Source organism: Palaemon carinicauda, chromosome 3 (genome assembly GCF_036898095.1).
Source record: "Palaemon carinicauda isolate YSFRI2023 chromosome 3, ASM3689809v2, whole genome shotgun sequence".
Taxonomy (NCBI): domain Eukaryota; kingdom Metazoa; phylum Arthropoda; class Malacostraca; order Decapoda; family Palaemonidae; genus Palaemon; species Palaemon carinicauda.
The window spans coordinates 30281204-30301753 of record NC_090727.1 but is presented as its reverse complement, the minus strand read 5'-3'; the positions used below and the strand labels follow the sequence as shown (position 1 = coordinate 30301753).

General features: G+C 33.0%; 2 long non-coding RNA genes across 3 annotated transcripts in view; one reads left to right on the top strand and one right to left on the bottom strand.

Annotated features, from left to right (window-relative positions):
• Positions 1 to 1937, top strand: part of LOC137638233 (uncharacterized) — a 34276-nt gene extending 32339 nt beyond the window's left edge. Inside the window, exon 3 of the long non-coding RNA XR_011043934.1 lies at positions 73 to 1937. This is a non-coding gene — a long non-coding RNA (uncharacterized lncRNA). The remainder of the gene's footprint in view (positions 1 to 72) is intronic.
• The window catches only part of LOC137638235 (uncharacterized), a 233871-nt gene that overhangs the window by 194909 nt on the left and 18412 nt on the right, over positions 1 to 20550 (bottom strand). Inside the window, exon 4 of one of the 2 annotated variants that reach the window (XR_011043938.1) lies at positions 10345 to 17289. The exons of the other annotated variant lie outside the window; for it this stretch is intronic. This is a non-coding gene — a long non-coding RNA (uncharacterized lncRNA). Of the gene's footprint in view, positions 1 to 10344; positions 17290 to 20550 lie in introns of those variants that run through there. 2 annotated transcript variants of the gene reach the window in all.

Below are 20550 nucleotides of genomic sequence, written 5' to 3'. Positions count from 1 at the left end.
AGTGCGCACTAAAATATTCAATAAGTAAGACTGATATTTCTGTACAATTAACATCTTTTATTTATTTTTCAGACTATAATTGCCAGAAGAGAAGGAAATTATCCAAGCCTACTGCTTGAAATAGAAAATTAAACTGCAAATATACTGTACACTAAGGATGATCATGACAGCGGATAATCTCGGAATTACTGCAGAAAAAGAAATCAGAAGTTTCCGACGAAAACAAGATACCAATTTTAATAACTTCTGATTTCAAAATGAACACCAAATAGTCTCACATGAAGTGGTCATTCTATTGTCAAATTTTTCTCAAATATAATGTTACCTTAGCTACTCCATTTAGGCCTATATCCCGTAAGTTCGATAACAATGACTAACTGAAAATAGAAAGGAGTAATGTTACAGTAAATAAGAGATTGATTTTTGCAATAACGATATTACCAGATTAATTCCAAGTTTATCGAAGTGTCGTTTTTTCTGTAAGTCGTGAACTTCATTATTTAAGATATTAACTTGTATTCAGTCTAGTAACAAGTATTTTATTTGCCATTAGTTTTTACAAAGTCAGTTCATATAAAGGTAATTTAATTATTTTTTAATTATATTTCTAATTTAACTTATAATTATATTAAAAGAATACAAATTTTTTCAAGTCAATTCTAACCACCCAAAATCTTATCTTGAAAATTAGTTTCAGGTAAATATTTTGACTTTTTGATAAAAATTCAGATTGCACTTTTCTAATTATTATTTTGATAAACAAGTATAATCATTCATTTAGTTACCTGTAAACTAATTTGCGAATACGAAAAATACTGAATGATAATGGATTCCTATTACCTCTTAAATTAGCAGGAATTATTATAAGTAGTGTCAAATGTATTTTTTTTTTTTATGCATTGTAAATGTTTTTTTAATGGGGAATTTAAAATTAGCGAATAATTTAGGCCAGAAAATGTAAATGAGAAAGGACAATTTACTTTGAAATTTGCTGCTAATGCTTTCAGTTTCCTTTAACTAGATTTTAAATCAAATGTCGATTTCCTTTGAACCTCTTAACATATCTTTTAGAATTGTGTACAGTAAAGTATTGTAAACAAGTTATCTAAACGTGTGACTGAGGGGGAATTAATGTTAATCTTTTCTAGCTTTAGATTAAAATTAATTCTACAAATTCTACAATCTTTATATTAAAGTACATTAATTGGATGTGAATATAACCTGAGACTAATTATTCTAACTGTGTATCATTTCATCTTTGTCTATAGTATATGCTATCTTATATCTTGTGTTTTGAGATTGTCATCTATTTATCAGCAACTGTTACTGAATTTTCTTGCATAATTTCGAATATAGGCTTATGATCTCTTGATAGGTATAAGCAGATTTGCCATTAAAAAAAAAAAAAAATCTGGCGCTCTAATTAACCACATCTTTCCAGTATTGTTCTATCACTGTTTTATTTTGGATAGATGAATAGCTATCATGTTCCAGCAATCAACACTAGAGAGAGAAAAAAAAGTAATAATAGATGATTCTGGCTTATATGTTTCAAAATAGAAATCATATTTCTGTCCCCTTGTAATAATGACATTCTGCTTAACTGAACATTTATTTTAAAGCCAAAGTACGAGAATTATTTATCCTATATATCAGTTAGAGTGAGAACCAAGTATGCTTCTTAAAGATTTTGTTTTATATTTATCAAATACGTTTACATATTGTGCGAGCAACTAATCCATTTATCTTGTGTAACAAGAAGCAAAGAAAAGCCATAGAATAGAATGATAGTGAGTAAATGTCAAGTTAATCACTGTATTTAAGTTCTTAAATAGTATTACTGTATGTAAGAAGGCTAATATAATTCTCTCTCTCTCTCTCTCTCTCTCTCTCTCTCTCTCTCTCTCTCTCTCTCTCTCTCTCTCTCTCTCTCTCTATCATCATCATCATCATCATCGAATTAAGGTTATATTCACATTAAAAAAATTGTCTCAAAACATCATATCAAATGTTTTGATAGTTTTAGTTAAAATTTCAATGTTATATTTATTTTGATCACGTATAACATTCCAAATGCTTGTTTGCAGTAGCAGATCTTATTTCTGAGTCCAGTGAACGATGTGTTTCATAACATCATAATGAGAAAATTGCTATTCAAAGGATAAAATATCTCGTGTACTGGTTTTAAGTTTTGCAATTTCTTTATACAAAAGATGAAATTTACTGCCTCGTACTCTAGTGTACAATATATAGTCTACACGATATAGTTAATAATGGCTGTAATTTGGAGCAATTTGCAAATTCATATTAATTTTTTTATGAAAGGAATGGTAATTTAGGTTCCAAGGAAGCAAGAGTTTTATCATGATAGTCTTAAAAGAAGAAAACAATCAGTGAAGTAGTTTTAAAACTGCATTCATGGAAATGTTCTTAATGTGGATATTTTAGGTGTTTAAATGTAAAACTTACAAAATTTAATACTGAAAGGCATAAAGTAGTAATTATACATAAAGGGTTAAGATAATATTTAATGGAGAGAATGCCCAGACAAATCTGGTTCTTGAGATGTAGGCTAGGTTTGAAGGTATACAGAAAGGGGTTAACTGTACGTAAGGTGGTACTTTGGAGGAGAAAAAATAGTCAGGTTGTGATGCATCATTTAGGACAGTTACTTATAGGGATGTTCAACGAAGAAAAATTGGGGTTATAACAATTTTGTGAATGCCTGCAAGATTCCTCTCACCGTAGCGTTATGGAGGAGTATTTGGAAAGTTAGTACTTTTAAAATACTATTTAAGGAGATTTAGGGAGTACTAGTCTGGTAGAAATTTTCAATTGTAATAGATGGATAGATTTTATCTTTTAAATTGATGAAAAATGGCCTGTTAGGTAGAATGGATTTTTCCAAACTGAGTGAAGTAACTTCATAGATAGGATGTGAACTGAGCATTGGTTATTATTGATTTTTATTTTTCACAATTAGCCAGCAAAGCAGGTATCAAAGCTTAAAACCAGTTGTTTTGTTATGTAATTAAATACTCTGTTTTGTCATTTACAATTTGTTGGATACAAATGTTAATCACTAAAACTTGAGATGTGAAAAGCTTGTATAACTTGTAACTGTACATTGGTTTAAATGATTATTTCAAAATATTTCGGTTTAAATGATTATTTCAAATATTTTGGTTGTGAATAATAGACGCTATGCAATAAGGTAAATTGCATAAGAAAAGTTGGTTAGATGAAAATACAAAGATACAAGACCTAGGGTCCTGAAAGATAATCTATGCCAAAAAGTGACATACCAGTGCTAGTAGTATAACTACATATATCTATAAGTTAAGGTGGATGGCCCAGCATTGGACGTCAGTTGATAGTAATATACTACAAACACTAGTGATATTTAGGTCCATTATAGTCAAGAGAGCTGGTAAGGATTTATTCATGGTATTGAGTACAAGCTATTGGAGTTGTAATTTATAATAAACTCCTTTGTAAATAACAGAAGTTAAACAAATAAAGTCGAGCAATCTTTGGTTATAGTAATGTGAGGTCATTTCATATCGCCCATAAGAAATGTTAGAGAAATGAAAGTAGTCCTGTATGAGAGATGAACTGAAGAACCTTAGTTCCGTAAAGTATTTCCTAAAATGCTTGATGATATGCACAAGCTCACATTGTTAGTAATATTGATACTAATGTCAATGGTAGACATACTTCGTGTGCCTGTCTAAGTCAAATGAGGCCTTTTTAGGAATACTTTACTGATTAAAAGTTTGTTTCAAAATCAAACTATCATATGAGACTGGTTTTTACCTATCTCTCAATATTGAAAAGAGCAAAATCTTAGGCTATACCATTTCTTATGGGGAATATTTACCACAAGATTGCTCAACCTTAGAAATTTCATTTCCGGTATTGATGGAGGAGTTTACTCTAATAGCCATTTAAATACCTTTTACTCTATATTATGAATAAATCCGTCCCAGCTTTCTTGACTATAATGAACCCAAGATATAACTGAAGAAATTAATAATGTTCATATTACTAGCTACTGACCTAATATATTTAGTAATACTATTAGCACTGTCAGTTTTGGCAATAAATTATCTTTCAGGACCCTAGCTCTTGTATCTTTAAGTAGTTTCGTGTATACTAATAATTCTCAAGCTGTTATTTACAACAAAATATTTGAAAAGATTTTATCTTAAAATTTTTTTTTGTCTGGTATTTGTGCTGCTTAATTTGATGTATGTAATTACTATTTTTAGTATATCATGAAAACATATGGAACTTTCTGTCAAGATATTTATTCCGATTTCAAACAATGTAACATCTTAAGGAAACCCATAATAAAATGCGTATGAAACTTATTATAATTTTTAATTTAGTCTCCCTGCAATATAAAAAAGAAAACGATATAGAAAAGTAGAAAACGGCATATTAATAGAAAATAGAAAACGCGACATGGTAATAAAAAAAAATCAAATTCAATGCCACAGAGTATTCTCCCTAAGCGCCCCCTACCCCTTCTAGTACCACCAAATGCCTTATTCCCCACGAAAAATGGACCAAAAGTCTCGTGAAATAGTCCTTTCTCCTAACTAGTCACTTGTCCATTTAGACGGCTATTGATCCCCCACATACAGAGTTCGTTCTTCCACTCCCCCCAACCATGGGGGTTAGAGAGCAGCAGTAATAGTGTTCTATGAATATAAAATACAAAGTCAAGATGACCGAACTGTATCTCGGTAATTCATTTTGGACCAAAAATTCCACTTCTTAATTCAGCTATCTGCTATGTAGGGGTTTTCCCCCCTGACTAATAAAGTCTTGATAATAATGGGATTGTTATTTCCATTAGTTATTACTCAAAAACCTCTTATTAAACCTTGAAGCCATTCAAATGACATTTTAGGTACAGTGTATCTGAATATAAAAAACTTAAAAATTCTTTAAAGACTTTTATTGTAGAAGATTGAATGCCAAAGAGACAGGTTTCAGTATAATATATTAAGCTATAAAATGAATTAAAATGCAAATACTATATAGTCAATGACATTACATCAAATATTAGAAACCCCATTTTCTGAAAGCTTTAAACACCCTAGATTCAAAGAAAACTTAATCTTTGTCATGCATTAACCTCACGATTCGACCAAGAATGGCTTTTAGGTGAGTCCTCCTTCATCTAACATGATGCACTGAGTGACAAAAACTTCGTTTTCTTTCTTTATCTGGACACTGTACGTTTTCTTTTATAGAAAACTGCAGATGCGTTTGAAGCTCAGCGTTTGAGTTACACATTTCATGATTGTGAAAGTAAGCAGTGTTTTCTCTAATAGAGAAATAAAATTATTAATAAAAAATGGAGGAAAAGGAAAGCCCACCAAGGCCATCCCCTGTCCCACCTAGTAACCAGTAACTTAAGGCAAAATTTTCTTCTGAAGAAGCAATGTTACTAGGCCCTTGAATGCTTTCCTTTTCCTTCTTTTTTTGAATATTTTATTAATAATTTTACATACAATGATATGTGGATTGTAATTTAATAACTCCAGGAATAGTTTGGAGCTCCTTTGAAGTTAAATGGTAAAATATTTATATATTTACATTACTATAAAACAGGTTCCAGCGATTATGGAGTTACGTTAGTTCTTTAATGAAACAAAATTATACAGCTAGACAGGGAAAACAAATCAGTAATACTGCTAGAAAGGAAACCAAATAAAAAATCTAAAATAAGCAAGATAAGTCATTTTGAAGCCTTATTGCGCAATTTCAGAACGATCCATTACTACAGACACCTGAAGCTCGGTCAAAAGCAGACAAGATTCACAAATGCCAAGTTGCCTCCCAGTCTGTGCCATTCCATGCACATGATTGAGTCGGGTAAAAGAGAAGAGAGGTGCAAGACTACTGCCCTGACCATCCTTGCTGCTTCCCCCAGCAGACAGTCAGATCGGACCGAAGTACGCATTCATCTTACACATCGACACCTAAATCACTTTAGCTGTGCAATAAAGTTCTCAAATGCAAACCCTAGAAAAAAATTGCGTTGGAATGAGAGTTTAACATGGAACACTTTATAAAGCTAACGTTAACATTCTAAAAGAAATATCATACATATTTTATATAAACATGACTGAAAAAATAACCGAATGAAAATGGCCTTCTTTTTACATTTAAATAGACGGTGTTATACAGCATATGATTCTAATTGAATATTTACCTACAGTTGAGGTACATTAACTTTTAATTCAAAGTTGATATAACTACTAATAACAAACATACAGTAGAATTACGACAATACCCCGAAATATACAATGCTCCTAGAAATATAATTGTTTTATAAACCTATAGAATTAGATAAAGTCAGCCCCACTAAACACTATTCTCAACTTATAATGTTTTGATATACTATCTTGAACTTATGATTCCTCACTACAGTATACTATCCTCAGCATTAAGCCTTAATTTGCTATTATCGTCTTATAACTATAGATAATACTTCTCTTATAATCCATTACTATGCTATAATGAGCATATATTCCCTCACTAAGGTATCCACAATCAATAATTAAAGGAAATTATTCTTTAATACGTATTTAACACAGGTCATGTCTATATTGATATCTAACAAGTTACGATCAAAATAGTTATGATCAAGCAATATTTAGTAACTAAAATTTTATATTTTCTGGATTTTTGTTCCGAACAGACTTCAGATCAACTCAACCTGAAATTAAGTTTAGAATGCCTTTTTTAAAGTTACTAGAATGAGGTTAGATTCAAGAGAGACAGATAGATAACGTTCGTGGAGTACAATATTCTCTACTGAAATCGGACATCAGATGAACGGATGTTAAATAACTGATATAATTTTAGCATTGTTAGGAACATGAACGACTTTGAGCTACTAAATGCTTATCAATATAAGGTAGTTAAAATAGATACCAACGAAAACAAATATATCGTTAGATTTCTAGATCATTATCTAGAATATCAAGCTGTTTATTAAGAAAATAACATTTAATAATAATTAATTAATTTTGCGTTTTAATTCGAAAAAAACGAACAACAGAGGACCGCAATTATAACTTCTATGAAATTTGATGTAGGAAAATATATACTAATAAAGAGAAAGGACGAAACTTTATGAACAAAAAGGCATTATAATCTTCTATCATTTATCGACTTTGTGGAGCTAAAATTTCCTCTTAGATTGTTCAACAAATCGCACCAATTAATACTTCAAAACTAAAGAATCGTTGAATTAATTTTCTATTTAAAATCTTTAATGATCTAAAAAATGTATATACTAGAAGTAATAAAATTCGTAGATATTATATAGTTTCTAAGATAATTATGATTTACATTTACAAGTTAGGTTTTTTACATGTATATATATATATATATATATATATATATATATATATATATATATATATATATATATAATATATATATTATATATACACCGGTATATATATATATATATATATATATATATATATTTATATATTTATATATATATATATATATATATATATATATATATATATATATATATATATATATATATATATACATATATATATATATATATATATATATATATATATATATATATATATATATATATATATATATATATATATATATATATATATATATATATATATATATATATATATGTATGTATATAAATTCATGTAAAATCTTAACTTATAAATTTAAATCATAGTTATCTTAGAAAATATAAATATTTAGGCATGTACGTTTAAAACTTTCAAGGGAATTTTCTCTCGAAACATTTTTCAAATTATAATGCGAGCTATTTCACAAACTTTAAATAGTAATCTTTTTATATGATATATTTTACTGAAGCTGAGGATTCTACACTTGGGAAAAAAAAATACTTTTTCAAAGAAACTCAAGTTCGAGTTTTGCCAATGGTCTGACTGACTGGGTGTTGTAGTCCTACTTATTTTTCACCTTTTCCAGTAGTTAAATAAAATTTCCTCAGAAAATAAACTACATAAATTGCAATGCAAAACCCACCTTAATTCTATATGAAAAACCTACAATCCTAATTAGTGCCTCTCTTCATAAAAAATAAAGTTGTAACTAAAATTCATTGAGTCTGATTTATTTAAGGAAACGGAAAAACTGACTCCCACCTCTGTTTACCTTCGGACATGATCTACTGAAGGGAAACAGGCTAAAGAAGGACCTAACTTCCCCATAAGAATCTCACACCAGTCACCCAATACTAGCTCAACAATCCCTCATTCCTTAGAGTAGAGTCCACAACAATTTCAACATACAAAGTCCCAACATTCAATATTTGCAAATTCTCATCCCGAATAAACCAGACGCTGATATCAAGGATGAAAATGTACTGGGTTTTGATAATTTTGCTATACTGATCTGCGATTATTAATCATCTTAAGAGAGTAAAAGTGGCTTAAAAATATTCATTATCAATGAAAATTAAAAGATAAATCATTATTTGACTGTGAATCCAACGATTAGCATTTTATTTGTTCCTTACTTCTAATATAGTTTGTTATTTCATTATTTCCTTTCTTCACTGGGCTATTTTTCCCTGTTTGAGCCCTTATGCTTATAGCTTCCTGCTTTTCCAACTAGGATTGTATCTTATCTAATAATAATAATAATAATAATAATAATAATAATAATAATAATAATAATAATAATAATATAAGACCTTGGACTGCAAGATGAATGCAGGAAAGGAGGAGGTAAAATTGGAGGCTATAATGTTAGTGCAGCTACAGTAGCGCCAGAAGGAATGGTGCCAAGACCGTTAAGTAACGCCTGAAAGAGCATCCTGGGAAGTTTTCGAGAGAGAGAGAGAGAGAGAGAGAGAGAGAGAGAGAGAGAGAGAGAGAGAGAGAGAGAGAGAGAGTGTGTTACCCTATTCACTTGTGGAATAAAAAAGTATCACTAAGGTAGCTTGGTTATGCAATATCAAATTGCTCATATTCTATTTTAATTAATTTTACAGCTCCATCAATCATTTTCAATTTAATCTTATAATTCTCCATTTAATGCTCAACTTGCTTTACCCTGACTAAGCTCTGATTAATCTTTAAGAGTAAACAACTAAACCAATGGTATCATTGCTGGGCATAAGGACAGAAATAATTACTTAGGGTCAGTAGTAGGTCTTTTGTTTTTTATTTGGCAAGATTAAAAACTTAAGAGACTTGAAAATCCATAGCCTCTAATATTTTACTTCAATATTCTAGGTTGTACCGTCTTTCAATATGACAATGTGTAAATTAATCACTTCATTAGCTTTGCTAGGGACATCCATAGATATTTTACTTCTTTTTTCTTTAGATATCAATTACAACGTAATGTTAAAAATAGGGTAATATGATGCCAGTTATCTAATGAATCAAAGAAAATATTTGCCCAAGTGCCAGGCAGCCTAACAAAAGAGTAAAAGCTAAAATGGCTAAAAAGAAAAGAAAAAATATAATATCTGAATCTGCCATCGATTCAGTGTATAATCTTAATAGTCTTGTAATTTCAATATATATTTAAAATATCTATCCATAAAGATAGTTAAGGGCGTTGAAAAAGAGTAAAGCTCATTATGAATTATTTATATTTAAGGCCTGCACGGACTTTTGAATACGTTATTCCAATAATTGTTTATTTTGTGGTGTAAAATATCTAATAGTTCTCTTACAATGTTATGAATTTCCGTCAAGGAAAGATACTGTTCGAATATAGGAATATTTCTGCACATCAGTATTGCATTAACCAAAAAAGCTACCAAGAAATCAGTAAATCTTTAAAACACAGCATATGAGGAGATGTAAACCCAGGGATTTTATGGAAATGGGACTTTCATATATTGAATTAAGTAAGGTAATAAGGAAATATTTGCCATAAATACCGGAAATTTTGCATTTAATCCACAAACCTAACGAGATTCTTTCCAACGATTTATAAACCTATTCTTCATATCAAATCAGCTTTCACGCATCCTATCAGCTTTCACGTCAACGACAAGATACAATATTCGAAAACTTATCACACAATTTCTGTAAAATGATTAAAAAGTGTTATTTATCCCTTCTTTATATCAGGGGCACAAATGACACGAGCCAAGAAACAAAGTGGAATTTTGAACCGAGCTGTGCACCTTTTCAGAGAGCCCAGGTATCTCGCCATAATAAAAAGCTCTGAAATGCAAGACTTCAAAATGACCCTCTTACCAAATTCCTTAAAATAGTTACGTTAAGTACACTTATCCTTAATCATTAGCATTTTAGTTATACTTTAAGTTGAAGTTTTTATAAAAAAAAAAAAAAAAAAAAAAAAAGTTACCATTGATTACACATTAACTTCAAGATGACCATAAACATGTCTGGAGCACATTAAATCCCAATCCTTTCACATTAGATACACTTTCCACTACTTACATTACACAATACATAACAAATTTGATGTTTTTGTCATTGATATAAGTTCATACAACTTTACTGAAAATGTAAATGATAATACCAAAACCTGTACATTTGACATTATAACCTCCTACAATGCAAGCCTCTTCAACAATCTGAAATATTTGATTTGAATAAGATAGTTTATATCAAATTCTAAAATCTGATAAACCATTACAAACTTCAAGAATTTGAGGCTTTTGAGCAAACTAATAATGGTATAACACACCCATAATTTTTCATGACTTTAGCTGTCAGGATAAAACCTGAACTGACAAGACAGCTGAATCAATAAGCAGACCAAAATCCAATATGTTTACCAAGACAGGCTGTCGGCCTTTGACAAGTACAATATATTCAAGCAAACACATTGAGCTACAGCTCTCAAGATACCAGTAGAAGAATGAACAAATTCTGTACATGGGAAATAAAATAATAGTCCAATTGAACAAGTGATTACTCTAGTTAAGATCAGGATCTACCTCATGGACCCTTTAGCCCATTTTATGGTGAGGAATAAAATGGCAAATGCTGATGCTAAAAGAGGAGGGGGGCAGTGGGAGACTCATCAGCCATATGAGGCGAGAATCTTTGGGTTTTTTTTATAACATTTCCAAATTTGGGATAAGGAAGGATCAAGGATGGGGAGTGGGAGATCTGAAATTGGAGGTGAGCATCAGGTTAATAAAAGAGAACTTCTTGATGATTAAACCTAATTGAAAACTTTGCACAAACTAACCCATTTCTTTAACAATTAGCATATTATTCTTCAAGGTATATTTATGTAGCCTGAGAGAGAGAGAGAGAGAGAGAGAGAGAGAGAGAGAGAGAGAGAGAGAGAGAGAGAGAGAGAGAGAGAAACTAGATTACTTAAAGTACCTGGAAATTACAGGAGCTTCTTTAGATTGGAGTGGCCATTATATGTATCTAGTTTATAATGCATCTATTCTATACCTAATCACAAATCTACGTTCATCTTCACAACCACATCATTCCAAACTCTTCTTCCTACTTTAGCTAAACAGAAACACTTTACACTAAGGTTTTATTGACCCAAGAAATTAAAAAAAATTTCAAATATAATCAATTCACTTCACAAGTTTTGCAATAATCAACAGCTTTATTGAGGTTGCCTTTTAAAACTCCTAAATAAAGAAAGGTCCTTTCTAATATCAGCTAAAGGTCCTACTATTTAGATTCCTTTATTTCATGCAATGGATCTATAGTTAGTGATTCATTAACAAACAAACAAAGTTGTAGGGGTTGACTTTAATACCTTCCATGGCTTATTTCTTATTACCAAAATCATCACTAACACGTTATCAAAAATACTTGTTTCACTTAAATCCATAACATCGACCTGACCTTATAATCTTTAGTATTATTAATTTTTACTATGAGCATATTTTCATTCATAAATATGTAATGCTTAACTGCAAATGGTGGGTACCCCTACACATAACCCTGCAGTTACACTGTAGTGAGAGATATTATTTAGAAAAAAGGGGGAAGAAAAGAAGCGGGAATAGAGTTACAGTAGAAGAATATAAAGTAAGTGTACCTAGGGCCAGAAGGAACATGCAAGTGCAGGTAGGGTCAGATAGAACGTGCAAGTGCAAGTAAAGCCAGAAGGAACATGTAAGTGCAAGTAGGAGCAGAAAGAACGTGCGAGTGCAAGTAGGGTCAAAAGGAATGCATAAGTAAAGGTAGGATCAGAAGGAGAGGGATAGTGCATGTAGAGTCAGAAGGAAAGTGTGAGTGCAGGTAGGGTTAGAAGGAACGTGAGAGTGTAGGAAGGGTCAGAAGAAACGTGAGACTGCAGGAAGGGTCAGCAGATAAAGGTGATTCCAGACAGCATAAGGAAAAACGTGCAAGTAGGGTCAGAATGAACCTGCAAGTGCAGGTAAGGTCAGAAGGAACGTGCAAGTGCAGGTAAGGTCAGAAGGAACATGCAAGTGCAGGTAGGGTCAGAAGGCACATGCAAGTGCAAATAAGTTCAGAAGGAAAGTGAGTGTGGGGTAGTCAGAGAGAGAGAGAGAGAGAGAGAGAGAGAGAGAGAGAGAGAGAGAGAGAGAGAGAGAGAGAGAGAGAGAGAGTACGGGTATGGTCAGAATGAAGGTACGAGTTTAGGTAGGATCAAAAGGAGAGTGCAGGTATAGTCAGAAGGAAAGTGCAAGTACAGGTATGGTCACAAGTAATGTGTGAGTGCAGGTAGGGTCAGAATGAACGTGAATACAGGTAGGGTCAGAATGAACGTGAATACAGGTAGGGTCAGAAGAAATGTGTGAGTGCAAGGTCAGAAGGAATGTACAAATCCAACTTAGGTCAAAATGCACGTGTGAGTGCAGGTAAGGTCAGAATGAACGTGTGAGTGAGAGTAAGGTTGTCAGAATGAACGTGTGAGTGCAGGTAGGGTCAGAAGAAACGTTGCAAATACAGTTAAGCATTGACTACAATACATCGGCAGAAATGTACTGAAGGCACTACACCCCTTAGGAAATTACATATTACATATTTTATTTCATATTTAGCCTTTCAATAACTTTAATACTATGCCCTGAAGATTCCCCAATCAATATTTCATAATCCTTTTATTCAATAGATGTTTATTGACCAATATTACATTACTTTCTTTATCATTTAAGCTATTATTACCTAGCCCTTACATTACTGCTCACTCACTTCAAGTTGCTCAACTTCTCTCAATAGAGAGAGAGAGAGAGAGAGAGAGAGAGAGAGAGAGAGAGAGAGAGAGAGAGAGAGAGAGAGAGAGAGAGCAACTGTTGTAAAGTAATACAAAAGGTCAAAAGGAGGATGAGTGTTGGGACGAAATTATTCACATTTCAAAGAATATGAAATACAAGATACCATATTTTTTATATTTATCATATAAATCTTAATTAGTTTTCTAGTTTGTTTGCATCTTTAGCAAACAAAGAATTGCAAAAGGTGTATACATTATTTTCATTGATAAGAAGCAAAGGTTTATTATTGTGCAAGGTTTTCCCTTAGCAATATGAAAGATTTACGGAAGATTGTGCTTTTAATATTTTCTTACTAAAGAAATTAAAGGGGATGAAGCAAATTTATCTCTAGTTTTCTGATCTTTTAGCAGATAGCATAGGAAAAATAATTTAAGGGGCTACATGTAAGCAACAAACCTTGAATTCTATTGATACAGAAGTTCTCTTTTAAATTTCCCTAATAAAATGAAAGTAAGAATATTAGAAATGTATAAATCTTAAACCCACCAATAACATAGATTTTTTCAATTACATCTCAATTCCCAGAGCAACACCAGATAACTCTGGAGCCTAAAGGTTGACAAAAAAACTAGAGCTCTTTAAAATAAGAGTAACTGAAAAAAAAATGAAACTAAGGAATTACTTATATAGAAACAAGAAAACAATAAGGGACATCAAATATTCAATCCAATGAGTCCAAGGTAATAGCTCATTAGACCAAGGTGTGAAAAGGATAACTCCATACACAAAGGATTGCTCTAAATAATTCCTTAAGCAATGTAGTGTTCCAAATAACTTATAGACCAAGGAATGTCACAGATAGCTTCATTATTCAATGAGTTCCCAAGACAACTCCATAGAAGTGGTTTAAAGAATACTAAAGACGAAAGTGCCCAGAATAACTTCCAAGACCATGAAGGATTATGAATAACTGATTGGGCTAAGAAATAAGACCGAAATAACTCCATAGAAAAAGTGTGTGTAACAGCAAAAAAATTGCAAATGAAGGAATAGTAAAAACTTGTAAATCAAACAAGTGCACAGATACCTTATTGAATCAAGAAATACCTGGAATAACTCCATACACTAAAGATTATCTTAAAACAAAAAAATACATACAGATCCTGAATTTTTCCACAATTCATGACTAAGGAGTTCCTCAAATAGCTCTATAAACCAATGAAATCGGAACTGAGAAGAGTAATAACGAAAAATAAGTAAATCAAGGCTTTACCCGATAACCAATCTTTGCTCTGAGAAAATTCATAAAATAAGAACTCTGCAAGACTTTTTGAAATACAAAATAATCCCAAAAATCCTGAATACTAAAGAAAGATCTTTATACCACAAAGTAATCGAAAAATATATTTTTAAAACAAAATTATCTGATGAAAATCTGTAAACAAGGATTGCTCACAAGAGCAATGACTCCCCAACATAACTTAACAGACCCAAGAACTAACAAACAGGATATAAGAATCTACTTTTACAAAATGCTTTAAATCAGGTCGTATCAACAACCTCACAAAAACAAGTCAGGAAGAATTTTAAATTTCTTGAAACCAAACTGACCCTTTCAAAACTGTCAGACAGACGGGCCTAAAAATTTCCTCAAATCAGGCATAATCTTGAAACTAAGCAAAGCCCTTTAAAACTTTGCAAACCTGAGCATGAAAGAAAATATTTTTAATTGTCATGGGAAGATCATAACAATTTACATAATCTTCCTAAATCCTTTCACAACTAAAAAGTATAAAAACCATAGATATACTTAGATATCCTCAGGATTAATATCCCAGGAAATCAACATAAATTATTACCATTATTGAGATGTAGTTATTAGTTGCTAGTAATTTTATCAAACTATTTACTTCTCCAAATATCTAGAAATATTCTAAATTCAGCCTCAATATCAATCCTTCCCTCCAGTAATAATTGGAGCAAAAGGATTTCAACAATTTCTTAAAGACGAGACAAACAGAAAGCCTTCAGAAAAAAATGAGATCTAAAGGATGCTAAGTTGTGAAAACCTCATTGCATTTCCAAATGAGATCCATATTTTCCTTATAAAAGCACAAAAAAACTATCACGAAGAGGAAAACAATCTTTAAGAAAGCCAAAATTTCTGTTTCAGGTTTTGATTAGGAATAAATTATCAACACATGATAGCCTTTGAATTTTGTATAAAGCACGAACTCCTTAAAAACCCTAGCATTTCGAACTCATCAAACAATGAAAAAGAGACTACAGAAGATTTTTGGTAAATTATCCGACTATAGATTCTCTGAGGAAATAACTTTCAGGATACAACCTTCATATATAATCAGTTACTAACAACATGAGCTTGATAGCTTAGCAAGGTTTACCAGCATACATTAAAACCAGTAAAAAAGAAAAGAAAAAAAAAGAAGAAAGTGAGATAAGAGTTATGATTTAACCATGTAATTTTCTAGATTATTCAGCATCATTAGCAGATTTCAAATCAAACAATAGGAAAAGTGAAAATAAATAACTGCTGCTGAAATTTAATTATTCACAGAAATGCAGCATCTAAGCAGAGAACTCCCAAAAATGGTAACAGTCCTCATAGGTTTCATTCCATTAAGGTACATGTGATGAGTTCTAATTAAAGGCAAAGCTTAATGACCTACAAGTATCTATAGAATAGGAAGGCCTAATGGGAAGTATGGATAGAAACAAAGCCTTATGATACCATAAGCTAAAACTTTAGTCACAAGCTCCCACTAGACATTAGAAAGACTGAAGATATTAAGTCTTTCAAAAGGAAGCTGAAGACTTTCTTTTTCTCTAAGTGCTTCGATAATGTAGATTTGCCGATTAACTCAGATTACGCTGGGTGGTTCTCCTATGAATGTATCGGAATTAACAAACAGATCTTATAGGTCCAATAGTGCACAGGGTTTCCAAGTATGACAAGACCAGGAAAACACAGGGTTAAAACCCCTGAATTATCAAGTAGCTTTCCAATCTATCAGCCTTAATCCAATGTCCACAGGTGCTACCAAGAGCATGGTAGCATAGAAATATAATGAAGAATATGGAAGGAAGAAATGGTGTAGGAATATTGGATTAAATTTGTTTTAAATTTTCATAAAATAAATAGAAAATTTACCTATGGATACCACAATGCTTGCTTGTGAAAAAAAAAAAAACAGAAATTTAATATTGGTGACAAAAGTTTTAGCTAATATGTTTTCCGATTTATAATACTATGATAATCATGTATTTTATCACTTCAAATGCTCTTTATAAATTATAGCTATTAATTACCCAGAATTACAAATTCAGGTAGCATAAAAACAATACCCCACGTGTGCTTAGAAGAATGGAAAACATACAAGCATTGTGGTCAAATTAATTTAGAATCAAGTGGCACATAACTGAAAATTATATAACCTTCTTCTATAGTCCTGATAAAACAAGCTATTACTAATATTCTCATACCCCGAATAAATGCGAAAAAAAAATATCACAAATAAAATTTTCCATTGATGAGAATACATAAGTAAGATTGAGATTTAATATGAAGGCTTCTAGGGAATTTAGTATGACACAAGATAGCAAAAGAATCAGTGAACTTTCAAGTTGGGAATAAAGTGGAACTTAATTCTACGTATAACTTAATTTCACGCCTTATCCTTTGTTAAAATTTTCAAATAGAAAACCAACAGTAGCGTTAACGATCGTTAAGACTTAATGAATACAACATTAAAAGAAAATTGTATGGCACAGACTGCAACAAATTTTAGGATTTCTAGAAAATGAAAATTTTGCAGTTCAATTATAACAGCTATCTTTAGCTGACTGATTGGGTAATATCAAGGTACTTAGAGCCTCCTTGTAAACAGATCTACATAAGAATTTTGATAATTTTTCATTCTCACCACACCTAAATCAAGGCGTGATTTGTTTTTCTTTCGAGTCGTAGAACCTGAATTCCACTTGCACAGTTAAACAGAAGTTTTCTTGTTATGAATGGGCATCAACATGATATCTACCGTCAGTCTTTTGTTTATCTCAAACTAGGGACCAACTTTATCCTGAAAAGAAAATATTCCATTAGCTACTCCTCTCAAAATTTAGGACAAAAAAATAACCCTTGATTGGCGAACTCACACATAATAAAATATCATATAAAATCTGTTATTAGAAGAGATTATAGTAGAAAATTACTTTGCTTTTCCTAGTTATTCATTCATGAAAATCAATAGAAACAAGTTTATATGCATTCAATACATTCAGTTTATAAAACTTTTTATTACGTGATCTGAATGAATAATTTAGATTTTATATAAAAGAAAAGATTTAATTCCTGAGTTTACTAGAAAAAGGATTCTTAGATGGAAGCTAGTTTTACATCATACATATACCCAGGCACTTCCCCCAATTTTGGGGGGTAGCCGACACCAACAATGAAACAAAACAAAAAAGGGGACCTCTACTCTCTACGTTCCTTCAGCCTAACCAGGGACTCAGCCGAGTTCAGCTGGTACTGCTAGGGTGCCACAGCCCAACCTCTCACATTTCCACCACAGATGAAGCTTCATAATGCTGAATCCCCTACTGCTGCTACCTCCGCGGTCATCTAAGGCACCGGAGGAAGCAGCAGGGCCTACTGGAACTGCGTCACAATCGCTCTCCATTCATTCCTATTTCTAGCACGCTCTCTTGCCTCTCTCACATCTATCCTCCTATCACCCAGAGCTTTCTTCACACCATCCATCCACCCAAACCTTGGCCTTCCTCTTGTACTTCTCCCATCAACTCTTGCATTCATCACCTTCTTTAGCAGACAACCATTTTCCATTCTCACAACATGGCCAAACCACCTCAACACATTCATATCCACTCTAGCCGCTAACTCATTTCTTACACCCGTTCTCTCCCTCACCACTTCGTTCCTAACCCTATCTACTCGAGATACACCAGCCATACTCCTTAGACACTTCATCTCAAACACATTCAATTTCTGTCTCTCCGTCACTTTCATTCCCCACAACTCCGATCCATACATCACAGTTGATACAATCACTTTCCATTATAGAACTCTCTTTACATTCATGCCCAACCCTCTATTTTTTACTACTCCCTTAACTGCCCCCAACACTTTGCAACCTTCATTCACTCTCTGACGTACATCTGCTTCCACTCCACCATTTGCTGCAACAACAGACCCCAAGTACTTAAACTGATCCACCTCCTCAAGTAACTCTCCATTCAACATGACATTCAACCTTGCACCACCTTCCCTTCTCGTACATCTCATAACCTTACTCTTACCCACATTAACTCTCAACTTCCTTCTCTCACACACCCTTCCAAATTCTGTCACTAGTCGGTCAAGCTTCTCTTCTGTGTCTGCTACCAGTACAGTATCATCCGCAAACAACAACTGATTTACCTCCCAATCATGGTCATTCTCGCCTACCAGTTTTAATCCTCGTCCAAGCACTCGAGCATTCACCTATCTCACCACTCCATCAACATACAAGTTAAACAACCACGGCGACATCACTCATCCCTGTCTCAGCCCCACTCTCACCGGAAACCAATCACTCACTTCATTTCCTATTCTAACACATGCTTTACTACCTTTGTAGAAACTTTTCACTGCTTGCAACAACCTTCCACCAACTCCATATAACCTCATCACATTCCACATTGCTTCCCTATCAACTCTATCATATGCTTTCTCCAGATCCATAAACGCAACATACACCTCCTTACCTTTTGCTAAATATTTCTCGCATATCTGCCTAACTGTAAAAATCTGATTCATACAACCCCTACCTCTTCTAAAACCACCCTGTACTTCCAAGATTGCATTCTCTGTTTTATCCTTAATCCTATTAATCAATACTCTACCATACACTTTTCCAACTACACTCGACAAACTAATACCTATTGAATTACAACACTCATGCACATCTCCCTTACCCTTATATAGTGGTACAATACATGCACAAACCCAATCTACTGGTACCATTGACAACACAAAACACACATTAAACAATCTCACCAACCATTCAAGTACAGTCACACCCCCTTCCTTCAACATCTCAGCTTTCACACCATCCATACCAGATGCTTTTCCTACTCTCGTTTCATCTAGTGCTCTCCTCACTTCCTCTATTGTAATCTCTCTCTCATTCTCATCTCCCATCACTGGCACCTCAACACCTGGAACAGCAATTATATCTGCCTCCCTATTATCCTCAACATTCAGCAAACTTTCAAAATATTCCGCCCACCTTTTCCTTGCCTCCTCTCCTTTTAACAACCTTCCATTTCCATCTTTCACTGTCTCTTCAATTCTTCCGCCAGCCTTCCTTACTCTCTTCACTTCTTTCCAAAACTTCTTCTTATTCTCCATATGACTGACCCAGTCCCTGACCCCACCTCAGGTCAGCTGCCCTCTTTGCCTCACGTACCTTGCGCTTTACTTCCACATTTTTCTCTCTATATTTTTCATTCTTCTCTATACTATTATTCTGCAGCCATTCTTCAAAAGCCCTCTTTTTCTCTTCCACTTTTACCTTCACTCCTTCATTCCACCATTCACTGCCCTTCCTCATGCTGCCTCCAACAACCTTCTTGCCACATACATCACTTGCAATCCCAACAAAATTTTCTTTTACTAACTTCCACTCCTCCTCTAAATTACCAGTTTTTCTTACTCTCACCTCGTCATAAGCCATTTTCAACCTTTCCTGATATTTACTTTTTACCCCCGGTTTTATTAACTCTTCAACCTTCACTACCTCCCTTTTACATCCACCTACTCTATTCCCCCACTCTTTTGCTACAACTAATTTTCCTTCCACCAAAAAATGATCAGACATACCGTTTGCCATACCCCTAAACACGTGTACGTCTTTCAATCTTCCAAACATTCTTTTAGTTATCAACACATAATCCATTAATGCCCTTTCTACTACTCTTCCATTTGCCACTCTTACCCATTTATACTTATTCTTATCTTTCTTTTTAAAGAAGCTAGCACTTTTTACCATCTCTTGTTCAACACACATATCTACCAGTCTCTCACCACTCTCATTTTCACCTGGTACGCCACACTTCCCAATGACACCTTCTACCTCTCCAGCGCCCACTCTAGCATTTAAGTCACCCAATACAACTACATAATTCCTTCTACCCAGTCCTTCTACACACCTAGTTAATTCATTCCAGAACTCATTCCGCTCTTCTTCACTTTTCTCACTACCTGGCCCATACGCACTGACAAACGCCCAACATTCCCTACCCAACCTAACCCTTACCCACATTAACCTAGATGATAT